Genomic DNA, 12,561 nt, shown 5'->3' with positions numbered 1-12,561 from the left:
TGTGAGCGTGACCCACGGGGGCATCTGCCAATTCTTGCATCAGGGCTACGCTATTTTCACAATTTTAGCTTCATTGTCTATTTAATATCTGATGAAGCAAAATTCCTCCTTCACTCATTTTCACGTTTGTTCTTAGCCGTTCCTGCCTGTGTATTTATTCTGAGTAAACTTTAGAATAACTGTGGCATGTTTAACAAGAACAAAACAACAACCTCCTTGGACATTTAATTGGCTGGTGTTAAATCAACAAGTTAACGCAATAGCACATTCACTCTTCCCATTTAGAAACATAGCATGTCTTTCTATCTAATTAATTATAGCGTGTGTTTTAGAAAGTTCACAGAGTTTTAAGATGTAGTTTTCCCGTTTCCCATGTTTGCTGCTAAAGTCAATCCTGAGCATTTTGTTACCGTTATTACTGTTGTAATTATGCTCTCTACCCCTGCCACCCCCCCCCCACTTTATTTTCTAATTGGTTGTTGCTAGTTGATGAGGAAGCTATTGAATTTTGCATGCAGCCACTTTATTAAATTCGCCTGTTAGTTCTAATAGCATTTCAATTTATTCTTGTAGGCTCTCTGGAGCCTTTTGCACAAACCAATTCAAATGAATAATTAACTCTCTAGCTGAATCAATGACCTTCCCTAAATCAAGTCTCTTATAAATTTAGGAGTTTGGCTGAAGGAGAATGAATGCTGTGTAAGGGCGATGTGAACAGGGGCCTTGGACAGTTCTGGTAGCCTCAAGAGTGCTTATATTCTGTAATTTCCAATTTCAGTGCTCAAATCTGGGCTAAAAAAAAAATTGACTAGAACTGTGGACAAAAGAATTTAGGTATCAAGATGTGTATTCTGATGTTTTTTACTTATAACAATGAAAATTGGAGACGACCTAAATTCCTAACATGAGTGATCGGCTAGGTCAGTGCTTCGTCCCTTGATTCTCTCCTTCTACCCACTCCATGTAGACCTCTCCCTCAGACTGCAGCCTCAGAAACCTTGCTGCCTGTGGGAGGCTCTGCTTCCATTCCAGAGGCTCTCTCTAACTCTTCCTGGCCCAGTCAGAGCTCAGCCTCTTCCTTCTCCGCCTCCGTGCGCTGGCGGGACACATCCTGACAGAGGTTTGTGTCTAGTTACAGGGAAGGATTGGGAGCAGCATCCCTATGGGAGCAGGAGTGAGGGAAGAGGACGGGACCAGAGGAGAAGTTGAACTGCGGCATAGTTACAACAGAATCATCAGCTGATCCCAGGGGGAGATCTCCAGCGGGGATGGCCCTTCCGAGTTGTCCTGAAGAGAGGTGAGGGGGCTGGGCTCTGGTAGCCCCCCACGTCTTCCAGCCATTGGGTGGGGGCTGTGCTTTGAGAGGGTGTAACTTTGGGGGAGGACGGTTCCTGGAGAGAGACCCAGCTGTGAGCGGCCAGCACTCCCAGCAGGGAAACGAGTCCTCCATCTGGAATGGGAGGTGGGTGGCTGTAGTGCTTCAGAGGATCCAGAGCAGGCTCCGTGCTGACAGCATAGAGCTCAATGCAGGGCTTGAACTCATGAACCACAAGATCACGACCTGAGCGGAAGTTAGATGCTTAACTGAGCCACCCAGGCATTCCATGAATTCTTTCTCTCTGCCTCCCTGTCTTCTAGCTGAGGCATTGGTCTCCTCCGGCCCTCAGACTCAGAATAGGGATGGAACTTCACCATAGCTTCTCCTGGGTCCTCTTCTGAGTCTGAAGGCAGGAGAAGACAGATGCTAGCCACGTGGGAGGAGAGAGAGGCCCTGTGGAGGAGAACCAAGAGGCTGGGCATGTGAGTAAGACCATGGACCTTCCCAGTCAATGGCTCAATGCAGCCAAGTGAATGACCCCAGAGTGTGAAACAGAAGTACCCAGCCCATTTCTTTCTTTCTTTATTTACTTACTCACTTATTAAGTTTATTTATTTATCTTTGAGAGAGAGACAGAGACAATGAGCAGGGGAGAGGCAGAGAGACCGGGAAAGAGAGAATCCGAAGCAGGTGCCATGCTACCAGCGTGGATCCCGATGTGGGGCTCGAACTCACAGACTGTGAGATCATTGACCCGAGCTGAAACCAAGAGTCGGACGCTCAACCGACTGAGCCACCCGGGCGCCCCGTACTCTCATTATCATGAGAGATAATAAATTGTTGTTTAAGGCCACATTTTAAGCAGGTTTTTAATGCAGGAATAGAAATAACTAAAATACCTTCCAGCTCACTCCTTTTCCTACATCATCTGTTCCAGTTTGTGGCATCATGATCTACCAAATCATCCAAGCTAGGCACCTCAAGGTTGCTGTAGACTTCTCTCTTGCCCTCACCTCTACGCGACATTGCCACGCTGTACCAATTCTGTCTCCTAAATAATTCTCGAGGCTGCCTCTCCTTGATCTGCCCATTGCCACCACTGCGTGAGCCAGACCTTGCTTACCCTGGACAGGTGCCATCTAGACGGGTCATCTCAAGCTCTGTCCTTAGCTGGGGTCACGTCCCTAACATGCATGTCACTCTCTCCCTTGCTTAAATCTTCACGATGGCTCCCTATCAGCCGCAGGATAAATGTTCAACTTTATTGGAAGTACTAAGAGCTCTTCTTAATTGGGGCCATGCTTACTTGACCAAATTTTCCTGTTCTTCTAACTAAACTTTACATCTTCAGTTTTTGCCCCCCACTCGCTGTTTCTCCTTTCCACACCTTCTCTCCAGAGTGCCCACTTTTCCCTCCTTCTCCCAGCTGATTCTCAGCTTCTTTCTGGAAGCCTTTCTCCTCTCCGCCTTCCACATCTACCACACATGCTGGAGACTGGGCACCCTTCCTAGGCGTTCACTGCTTCCCCCGTATCATTTAAAAAAAAATTTTTTTTTTGCAATGTTTATTTATTTTTGAGAGACAGAGACAGAGCATGAACAGGGGAGGGGCAGAGAGAGAGGGAGACACAGAATCCGAAGCAAGCTCCTGGCTCTGAGCCATCGGCACAGGGCCCGACGTGGGGCTCAGGCTTATGAACGGTGAGATCATGACCTGAGCCGAAGTCGGACACTTAACCAACTGAGCCACCCAGGCGCCCCTCCCCCGTATCATTATGTGTGATGTGTCGTCTGTTCCTTCCAGGGGACCAAGCAAGTTGCTTGCTTGTTTGTTTACTTTAATTCCAGTGTGGTTAACATACAGCGTGGTTCTAGTTTCAGGTGTACAATATACCGATTCAACACTTCCAGATACTTCTCAGCGCTCATCACGAGAAGTGCGTTCTTATCCCCTTCACCTATTTCTCCCATCCCCCCTCCCCTCTGGTAGCCCTCTGTTTATTTTCTATAGTTAAGAGTCCGTTTGGGGGTTGTCTCTCTTTTTTCCCCTTTTGTTTCAATACCTCATTTTGAATAAATACGTGGGTAGATATATGATATGGCTTTTGCATTAGTTGGGGTTCTCCAGAGAAGAGAACTATCTATCTATTTTCTACCTACCGAGATTTATTTTGAAGAATTGGCTCATTCGGTTATGGAGGCTGAGAAGTCCCACAGTCTGCCATCAGCAAGCTGGAGACCCAGAAAAGCCAGTGGTGTAATTCAGTCTGAGCCCAAAGGCCTGAGAACCTGGGAGCCGATTGTGGGAGCTGAGGGCAGGAAATGTCTGAGGGCAGAAGAAGATGGGGGGAGATGCCCAGCTTCCACGTCCGGGGCAGAGAAAAGGGGCGAGTTCTTCCGTTTTCTGCCCTTTGTTCCTTTCAGGCCCTCAGTGGATTGGATGAGGCCCACGCACTTTCGGGAGGAAAACCGGCTTTACTGAGCCCATTAATTCAAATGCCAGTCTCTTCTGGAAACACCCTCACAGACGCACCCAGAAGTAAGATGTAATCCGGCCAACCCACGGCCCGGTCGGTCGAGCTGACACAAGATTGAGTTCACCATCACGTACAGCCTTTAAAACAGCATCCCGAAGTATTTGGAGCGTTTAGCACCGGAGTGGACAGCTTATCACCTGCTGATAAGAGAAACAAGCCACGTGAAGGGAGACAGCAGAGAAGGCTGCAGACAGTCTGTGCAACTTTTACTCGCGCTTGCTTCTGGGTTACGGATCATCCGTTATTGTTCTTACATTTCTTTACATTTTTCTGCATTTGCCGTACTTTTCCGCAATGAACGGGGATCGCTGTGATGAGGAAAGGAAGGAAGAAAGCAAACCCCGGGGGCTCAGGCAGTACTGGAATCTCTTCGCCGCCCAGAAGAATCAGTTCAGGGGGTGCCTCCACACCTCGGGCCGTGGCCATGTGGCTGTCCTCTTCCTGTAGACCCTCAGCTGGACCAGCGGCCACATCCCCCTCCTCAGTGACCCCTCAGGCAGGGGAGAATCAAGGTGCCACAGGGCAGGCAGGAATTCTGTCTGGGACTGGGGTGCTGGGGGTGGGTCCTAGGGGGTCCCTCACAACTGTGACCCACCCCAGGAGCCCTGGGTGAGGCCAAATGGAGGGGTGTGGGGGAAAGGGAAGGCACACGAGAACTGGGCCTCGGCCCCCTCTGACCGCCTCTTGTCTGCCTTTCTCCAAGCTCAGCCCAAGGCAACTGTCAGCAGTTGTCACGTGCCCTCTGTGAAATCGCCTGGGAACACGGGGAGGGGACATAACCCGGTCCTGTCCTCCTGTGGCAGGCTCGGGGAGGGCAGAGAGAGGCATGGAGACAGGGGGTAGGGGCAGCGTGGGAGGCGATGCGGGCTCTGCAGGAGAACCGCATGCGGCAGGGGAGGCCCTGTCAAGGTCCCTTGTGCTTGCAGGCAGTTTCCCTGAGAGGCCCTTGACCATGGCGAGTTCCTACGACTGCGGCCACCACACTAAGACCGAGCCATCTTCCACCTCCTGGAGTCTCTCTGGATGGCCAACGTGAGCTGCCAGGGAAAAGTCACAGGCAAACAGGGCTCCCTGGCTGCCCAGGAGAATGGCCAACAGGTAAAATCGAAAACCCCACACTTTCTCCTTTCCAAATCCAAACACAGTTACAACCCAGATCCCTCTTGGCCACAAACATCCACCTTGACCAAACATAGGCACGAGCAATTTTAGTGTTGTGGGGCTGACGAGTGTGGGCTGGCTTCCAGGCTTGGAGGGAGGACTTCTCTCCCTTTCCCCTCCCTTCGGTCCCAACCTATGTCTACTGTCGTTTTACTGTGGCTACCCAGACAGTGGACCAACTGGTGAATTCAGGGGCCTCAAGACTGTTCCTCTTTTAACAAACATTATTGTCAAGGAGGACCTAATCTATTGGAGCACTAATACCAGAATTTTCTATGTGAGGTGTAGGATTTGGTTACTGTAGTATTCAGTGGCCGTAGCGCTCCATGGCCCTCGGATTCGGTCTCCCTCCTATGCAGCGGTCAAATTATTGAGGGGCTGTAGAACTTGGTGACCTCCTGGAATTCAGTGATTACGAATGTGCTCCAAGTTTCCTTTGCTGCCTCCGAACAAGCTGCCCTCCTAGCAGTTCTGTCCGCCCTGTCAGTTCGACTGCTCCTTGGGCCAATGTCCTGTGCTCATAAGCAATTTTTCAGTCCCTTGGCACAGCTTCATTGAAAAATGCACTCCTCTGCAGCACCCGAGAGATGTTTCTGCTGTTTTTCAAAGTTCAGCTGTTTCTAAATCATTTCCTATGCTTCTCTCCTCCTTCCACCCTGCCCTTGCCCCCAAATTGAAGTTCTTTCCAAAGTGGAATCTGGATTTTTCCGTCCCCTGCCTTCCCCTCTACCTACACAGAACAAGACCGTGATTTGGCACAGGCTCTGGGGACAGACGGGGCAGGTGTTTATCCGGAGGGATGGATCACTGAGCTGGGGAAGAGAGGGCTACTTGCTGTGACTTCAATCCAGGGGCTGGGGCTGGGGGGCAGCGGCAGTGGGCTCAGGCTGGGAGGGCGGAAGGAGGTTTCGTGGCCCAGGCCCGCCCCTCTGGCCAGTCAGCCAGGGGCCTCTCTGAGCCTGCAGGTCCTGACTGTCAGACTGCACGTAACAACAGCCCCCCTCCACCCCAGAGGCAGTGGTGAGGTTGAAACGGGGTCAGCTACTTGGAGAGTGCTCAGCTGGGCGCCCAGCCCTCACTAGCTGCAGAGTTGACCTAGGCCACCGTGAGCAGGGCGACCTGAACGGACTGCTGGAGCAGCAGGGCCCTTGGGGCAATTTGAGAAGCAAAGGGAAGGCTCTTCCCACCTTTCCTCCATCGGGAAGAAAACTTCCACAGAGAGAGCCGGAAGCCTACCGTCAGAGAGTTAATTGTGCTAATATTTCCTTCCCTCTCCGAACTTAAATTTAAAATCTGGCTGGCAGGGAAGCATAACAAGGCCCCCACCCTTCCACTGAAACGCTCTCCCTTCAAATAAATTCTGTTTAATTCTACAAACAATTACTGAGCACCCACTAACCTGCTATATGCATGCCACTGGGCTGGGTAGCACGAATCCATACGTGAGTAAGAAAGACCTGGTTTCTGCAATTTGAGAAAACTTCCCACCATTCTTACATTCCTAGGGCTTGAACAGGGGTTTTTCTGGGTCCCCGTTTGGGTCGTTGGAGGAATCCGACTTGGCCAGCTGAAATCTGGTCCCACCTCCTGCCTCCTGGTTGATGCCTCATTGCCTTTGAAGCCTCCTCCCTCAGACAAGCCCTGGAGGCAGCCACTCCTCCTCTGGGAGCTGCCGGCAGGGTGGTCCAGTGAACTGACCGGACACTTGTTTTCTGGATTATGTTTTGTCCTGTGATTTGGGACACAATCTGAAGCATCTGATACATTCAGACTCTTATGACAAAGACAGGAATTTAGTCTGGTCCCTGGGGGAATTTAGATTCTCCACCAAGCCCTTTAGCCCTTTTTAATGAAAATAGAGGCGATTAATATCATTAAATGGTGCTCCCAAACACCCTCCGGCTCTACACATTAGTTTCTCCTTCTTGCCTCTCCTAAGAAGACTTTTCTTTTTTTTCCCTCCCTTCTGTCCTTTTCTCCCTCCGTTGTTCCCTCCCGCATATCCTCTTCTTCACCCAGTGCTCCCTCTAACCCAAGTCCTGCCACCGTCCCTGGAGACACCAGCCTCCATGGAAATGTCCAACTCCTGGGCTCCTTATCCTCAGGGCCCTGCCCTCCATTCCAGCCCACACCCGTGGCCACGCTGTGCACTGGAATCCAGTGGCCCCAGCCCATTCATCATCCCCAGGACCGTGCCCCCTGACATAACACCTGCGGCCATTGTGTCCCCCTGACTGCAGACCCCACCCTTTCGGCTACATGCTCGGTCACTTGCAACACCGCCGCTCCTCAGGCTCTTTGGGACCTCTGGCCCACGGACACCTTCGCACCGTCCCCATCACCCAGTCCCCACTGCCTTCACCTGCCCCCCTTCCCAGGTCAGATTCCACACTCCAGCTTCAAGCACGAATTGTCTGCATCCCAGATTCCCTCTCCATCTTGTCCTTCCCTTGCAGGCACCTGGCAAAGCCCCCACCGTCAACAAAGGCAGCCAACAGCTTTCCACAGCGCTGGGCCGCCTGGGCCACCTTGAAGTCATGGTCTCCACCCTCACCTCCACCACAGCAGCACCTAGCAATCCTTGTGTCTCCAGGCAACTCTTGATTCTGTGCCCTGGAAAGACGATTCCACTCCAACAAGCAGGCCAGTCCAGGGGTGTGCTGGCAGAGTAAACAACGGGCTCTGCGGTGGCGAGGGGCGGGGGGAGCCCTGATTTCCGGTGTCTGCCGATTCTTACGCTATAAATACTCCCACCGTGACCCATTTCAAGCTACCAGCAGGACATCAGTCAGCGACCATGTAGATACAATAGATGTAAATAGCCTCTGGAGCATAGATAGTAGTGAAATAATTAGGAAGTGAGTCGTTTCCAGTGTTCATCGGTTCAAACATAATGTATTTCATTGTAATTTATATAATTTAATCTTTAAAATATTTCGTTTTGTGATAAGTGTACATTCGCGTGCAGTTTTAGGAAAAAATACAGAGAGCTCCCTTCACCCAGGGATAACCTCTAATAGGACACATCACAGCTAGGAAGTTGACATTGACACAATCCACCTGCCTTGCTCAGATTTTGCCACTTTTGCACGCACTTATTTGTGTACGTCTCTGTGTTTCTGTGTATTTGATTCTATGCAGTCTTATTACATGTGCAGATTTGTGTGACCACCTCAGTCAAAGTACAGAACAGCTTCATCACAAGGACCCCTGAAAGCTGCAGCCCTCCCTCCACCCACCCTTCAATCCCTGGAAACTCACAATCTTTATAATTTTGTCATTTCAAGTATGTTATAGCAATGGAATTATACAGTATGTAACAGTTTTTAATGTATTTTTATTTTTAAAGTTTATTTATTTTGAGAGAGAGAGAGAGAGAGCGAGCATGTGCACAAGCAGGGGAGGGGCAGAAAGAGAGAGAGAGAGAGAGGGAGAGAATCCCAAGCAGGCTCCATGCTGTCAGCACAGAGCCAGGCGAGGGGTTTGAACCCACAAACCATGAGATCATGAGCTGAAATCAAGAGTCAATTAACTGACTGAGCCACCCAGGCGTCCCTTAGTTTTGTAAGAAACTTCCCATACTCTTGTCCAGAGTGGTTTTACCATTTTGCATTCCCCCAAAGCAATGTATGAGTGATTCAGTCTCTCCACATCCTTAACAGCATTTGGTGTTACCATTATTTTTCATTTTAGCCTTTCTGGTAGGTGTGCCATGTTATCTTATTGTGGTTTCATTTTGCATTTCTCAAAGTGTCCAATGATCTTGAACACTTTTTCGATGTGCTATTTGCCATCTGTATGCCGTCTTCAGTGAAACTTCCATTCGTGCCTTTTGCCCATTTTTCTAAATGAACTGTTTGGTTTTCACACTGCTGAGTTTTGGGAGTTCTTTATATGTTCTAGATGCTGGTCCCTTGTCAGGTACGTAGTTTGCAAGTATTTTCTCCCAGTCTGTAACTTGTCTTCTCATCCTCTCAAGGAGGTTTTTCACAGAGCAAAAGCTTTTCATTCTGATGAGGTCCAACGGCAACCACTCACTGAAAAAGCAAAATGGTTTTGCACCTTTATAAAAAAAAAAAATAGTTGAGCATTTTTGTGGGGATTTACTAGAATTTAATAACAGCTGTGTTCAATAACCGGCTCACAACATCCTGGGAAGTTTAACATTAGGCTCTCTGAGCCAGTTCAGACATATGCTGGGCCAGTCCCTCTATTTTGCCTAGAGCTTCCGTGTTTGACCTTGTGCCCTGCTTCAGCGATAAAATAGAAGTCGTGTGGCGATTCCCTTCCCTCATCTCCGGGCTTACAAACCCTGGCACCACCCACCTCAGCTCTGCCCGTTCTTCTTCCCTCTTGCTAACCAGAAACCTGTCCATCCCTCCTCCCACAAGGAGGCCAGTGCTCCTGGCTCCACCCACTTCCTTAGAAACCCTATACAGCCGCCTGTCCAGGCTCTCAGAATTCAAACAAGTTGCTTCCCTCCCACCTTTAGCCCTCCCATCCTGCCAGCTCTACCCCTGTTTCACTTCTCCCCTTCACAAACCTGTTCCAAGAATCAGTTTCTGCTTCTTCCTCCTCCATTCAGCCTCCTCAATCTGCCTCAGTCTCTTATCAGTCCATCCCTGTCCCCTCAAGGGTCATCAGTGACCGAGCTGTCCCTGAATCCAGTGGACGCCTGTGTGTCCTCACCTGCTTGACTCCCTGTGGTGTTCCACAAGGTGGACCACACCATTTTTCTCAAGACATCCCCTCCTTTGGGCTTGCCCCCAGGCTTCCCTGTCCCGGTAAATGGTTCCCAATCCGTTTCCCTGGGGCCCACCCCACTCCTTCCTCTTCCCACCCTTCCCTCCACATCCAGCCATCCCCAGCCCTGTCGTTCTGCCTGTCTCTCCCTTGAATCCTACTTCTCTCCTTCCCTGCTGCCCCGGTTCAGGTCCCCACGATCCCTCATCTAGACTATGGCAGCAGCCTTCTAACTGTTCTTTCTGGCCCCCATTCAATGCACCCTCCACACTGCAGCCAGAGGGGTCTTTCTAAAGTGACAAGCTGACCAGTCTCAGCTTCAAACCTTCCCCTGGTTTTCCACAGCCCTCAGATCAAGTCCATCTGAAGGTGATCTTGAAGGAACTGGCCTGGCCTACCTCTCCCTTTCGTCCCATGTGAGCTGGGCTTCATTTAGCTGCTCATAAGGGCCTCAGGTTCCCACCGCAACCCCTTTTTGAAAAATTGAGACATAATTCACATACCATACAATTCATCACTTTGAAGTGTAAAATTAAGTAGTTTTTAGAATAGCCACAAGTTTCTGCAACCATTACCTCTCTCTAAACCCTGTGACATTTTCATCCCCCAGCCCTGGCAACCACTAATCTGCTTTCTTATTTTTTTTTAAGGTTTATTTATTCATTTTGAGAAAGAGAGAGAGGGAGAGAGAGAATCCCAGGCAGGCTCCTTGCTGTCAGCACAGAGCCCAATGGGGGGCTTGATCCCATGAACTGTGAGATCATGACCTGAGCTGAGATCAGGAGTTGGATGCTTAACTGACTGAGACATCCAGGCGCCCCTATTTTTTTTCTTTATGAATTGACCGATTCTGAACATTTCATATAAAGAGAATCATACAATACGTGGCATTTTGTGTCTGGCTTTTTTCACTCAGCATAATATTTCCAAGAGCCTCTCTCTTGTTTTGGAAACTTCAAAAATATTGTTACTCTATCCCCCAGCTACCCACTGTGACCCTCTACCTGGAGACCTCCTGCTCAGCCCTCGGGTTTCAGCTCATCTCTTCTTTGAGGGGTCCTTTTCTGCCCCAGCCCCCTGACCTCTGGGTGCACTGGGACCCTGCTGTGTGCTGTCTCCCGGCATGACCTTTGTCACCTGGCGTTACTTACCTAGAAATTGGTTCTGCTAGATGTGTGCTCCATCAGGACCAGGATGTGCTGTGCTGTTCACTCCTGTATCCCTGGTACATAACCACGTGCTGCATGAATGTATCAATCTACTGGCTCTCTGGCAGAGTCCATTGGTAATTCAGCACAGACATCTGGAAGCTTTGCTCTGCATCCTCTTATACTTTCTTGTCTTTCTCCTCTCTGACATCAGGATGGAACTAGGGCTGCAGAGGAAGGACTTTGGACAAGACCCTGTATCCTTTTTGCAGCATCCTAGATGGCCAGCTGTGGGGCAAGCTGCTCGCCTGGGCAAGGTTGCCGGGCAAGCAAGCCGGGCTGGGGGCTTGTGAAGTTGGCAATAGGCAATAGGAGGAAGAAGAAGAGATCCTGGTGAGTATAATCAGTAGAACGGAGCAGAAACAGGAGTGACCTGGGGCCTCCCACCTCTCCCACCCCTTCTCCCCCCTCCTCCCCCCACCTCCCAGGCCCCAGGGGAGGGGATTGCCAGATTTAGCAAATCAAAATACGGGGTGCCCAGTTGAATGTGAATTACAGATAAACAATAGATCATTTTTTAGTACAAGTATATCCCAGACAAACAACAGAGAAATATTGCATGGGACATACTCCTGCTAAATACATCTACTGGTAAACTTTTAGACCTGAGTGTAGGGTAATATTTCTGTGGGCAGGAGCCTTTCAAATATCCCTTCAAATCTTAATGCTCAGATGAAAAATTGCTCGTTTGCTATGCTCGGATTATTATATTATTATTATTGCTTGGTTTGCCTGCTGACAGCAACGGTGTGCGATAATAATAGGATCGCTCACAGACTTGTAGTGAGATTGAAATGAGTTCAATATAAAGCACTTCTTAGAGGTTCTGGAGTCTTCAGGGTTCAACGAGCTAAGGAAAAAGGAGGAGGCTTTGCAGGGAGCTGTAGGCAGGCAGGGACCTGCCCACCAGACCCCAGGTGATGGGCACCTGCCTCCCCTGCTAGTGGCCGACATTCAGTTCCGGGTGGGGCGGTGGGGGCGGGGACGGGAAAGAGGGCCAGAAGCGCGCGTGTCTGCAGCGCGGGGCTGGCCTGGGACGAGGCAAAGGGACCTGAGGGCCTGCGCGGGGGTGCGTCTACCCCCCCTTCGCCCCATCTGCTTCGCTGGACTCTGCGTTGCTGACTCAAGGGAAGAAAGGAAAAAGAGAAAGGAGGGGGCGGGGGGGAGGGGCAGACAAAACCAACAACAAAGGGAAATTTGCTGAGCCGGTGGAATTCTCTCCCTGGACCCAGCACGTTAGTGAGCATCTGGGAAGGAGCCCGTCTGGTGGCGGTGCGTTTAGCACCCGCACCTCTGGAGTCCAGGGGCAGGACCGGGATCTGGAGGAAGACCTGTATAAGGAGAGGCCTGAGCCCCTCCCGGACAAGGTCAGAGGACCAGAGACTGCCACCCACTTCCTGCCGTCTGGCCCTAGAAAGGGGCAGAGGGTGGGCTCCGTGAAGAGAGGGATGGGGGCGCCGCAAAGGCATTTCTGGAAATGATAAATCTCCTCCGGGATAGAAAGAAAAAAGGGGCGCCTGGCTGGGTCAGTTGGTTGGGAGGCCAGCTTTGGCTCAGGTCATGATCTTGCGGTCTGTGAGTTCGAGCCCCGCGT

General features: G+C 50.4%; 1 long non-coding RNA gene across 1 annotated transcript; it reads left to right on the top strand.

The window, feature by feature from the left end:
* The first annotated feature begins 3,532 nt into the window (after window positions 1–3,532).
* LOC123606821 lies at window positions 3,533–12,507 on the top strand. Its single transcript, XR_006716513.1, has 3 exons — window positions 3,533–4,367; window positions 4,782–4,953; window positions 11,122–12,507. It is a non-coding gene; the product is annotated as an uncharacterized LOC123606821 (long non-coding RNA).
* The last annotated feature ends 54 nt before the right edge of the window (window positions 12,508–12,561 follow it).

The sequence above is a fragment of the Leopardus geoffroyi genome, chromosome A2 (genome assembly GCF_018350155.1).
Source record: "Leopardus geoffroyi isolate Oge1 chromosome A2, O.geoffroyi_Oge1_pat1.0, whole genome shotgun sequence".
Classification (NCBI taxonomy): Eukaryota; Metazoa; Chordata; class Mammalia; order Carnivora; family Felidae; genus Leopardus; species Leopardus geoffroyi.
Note: the sequence above shows the minus strand (reverse complement) of the source record. Positions and strands in the feature narration are given on the sequence as shown.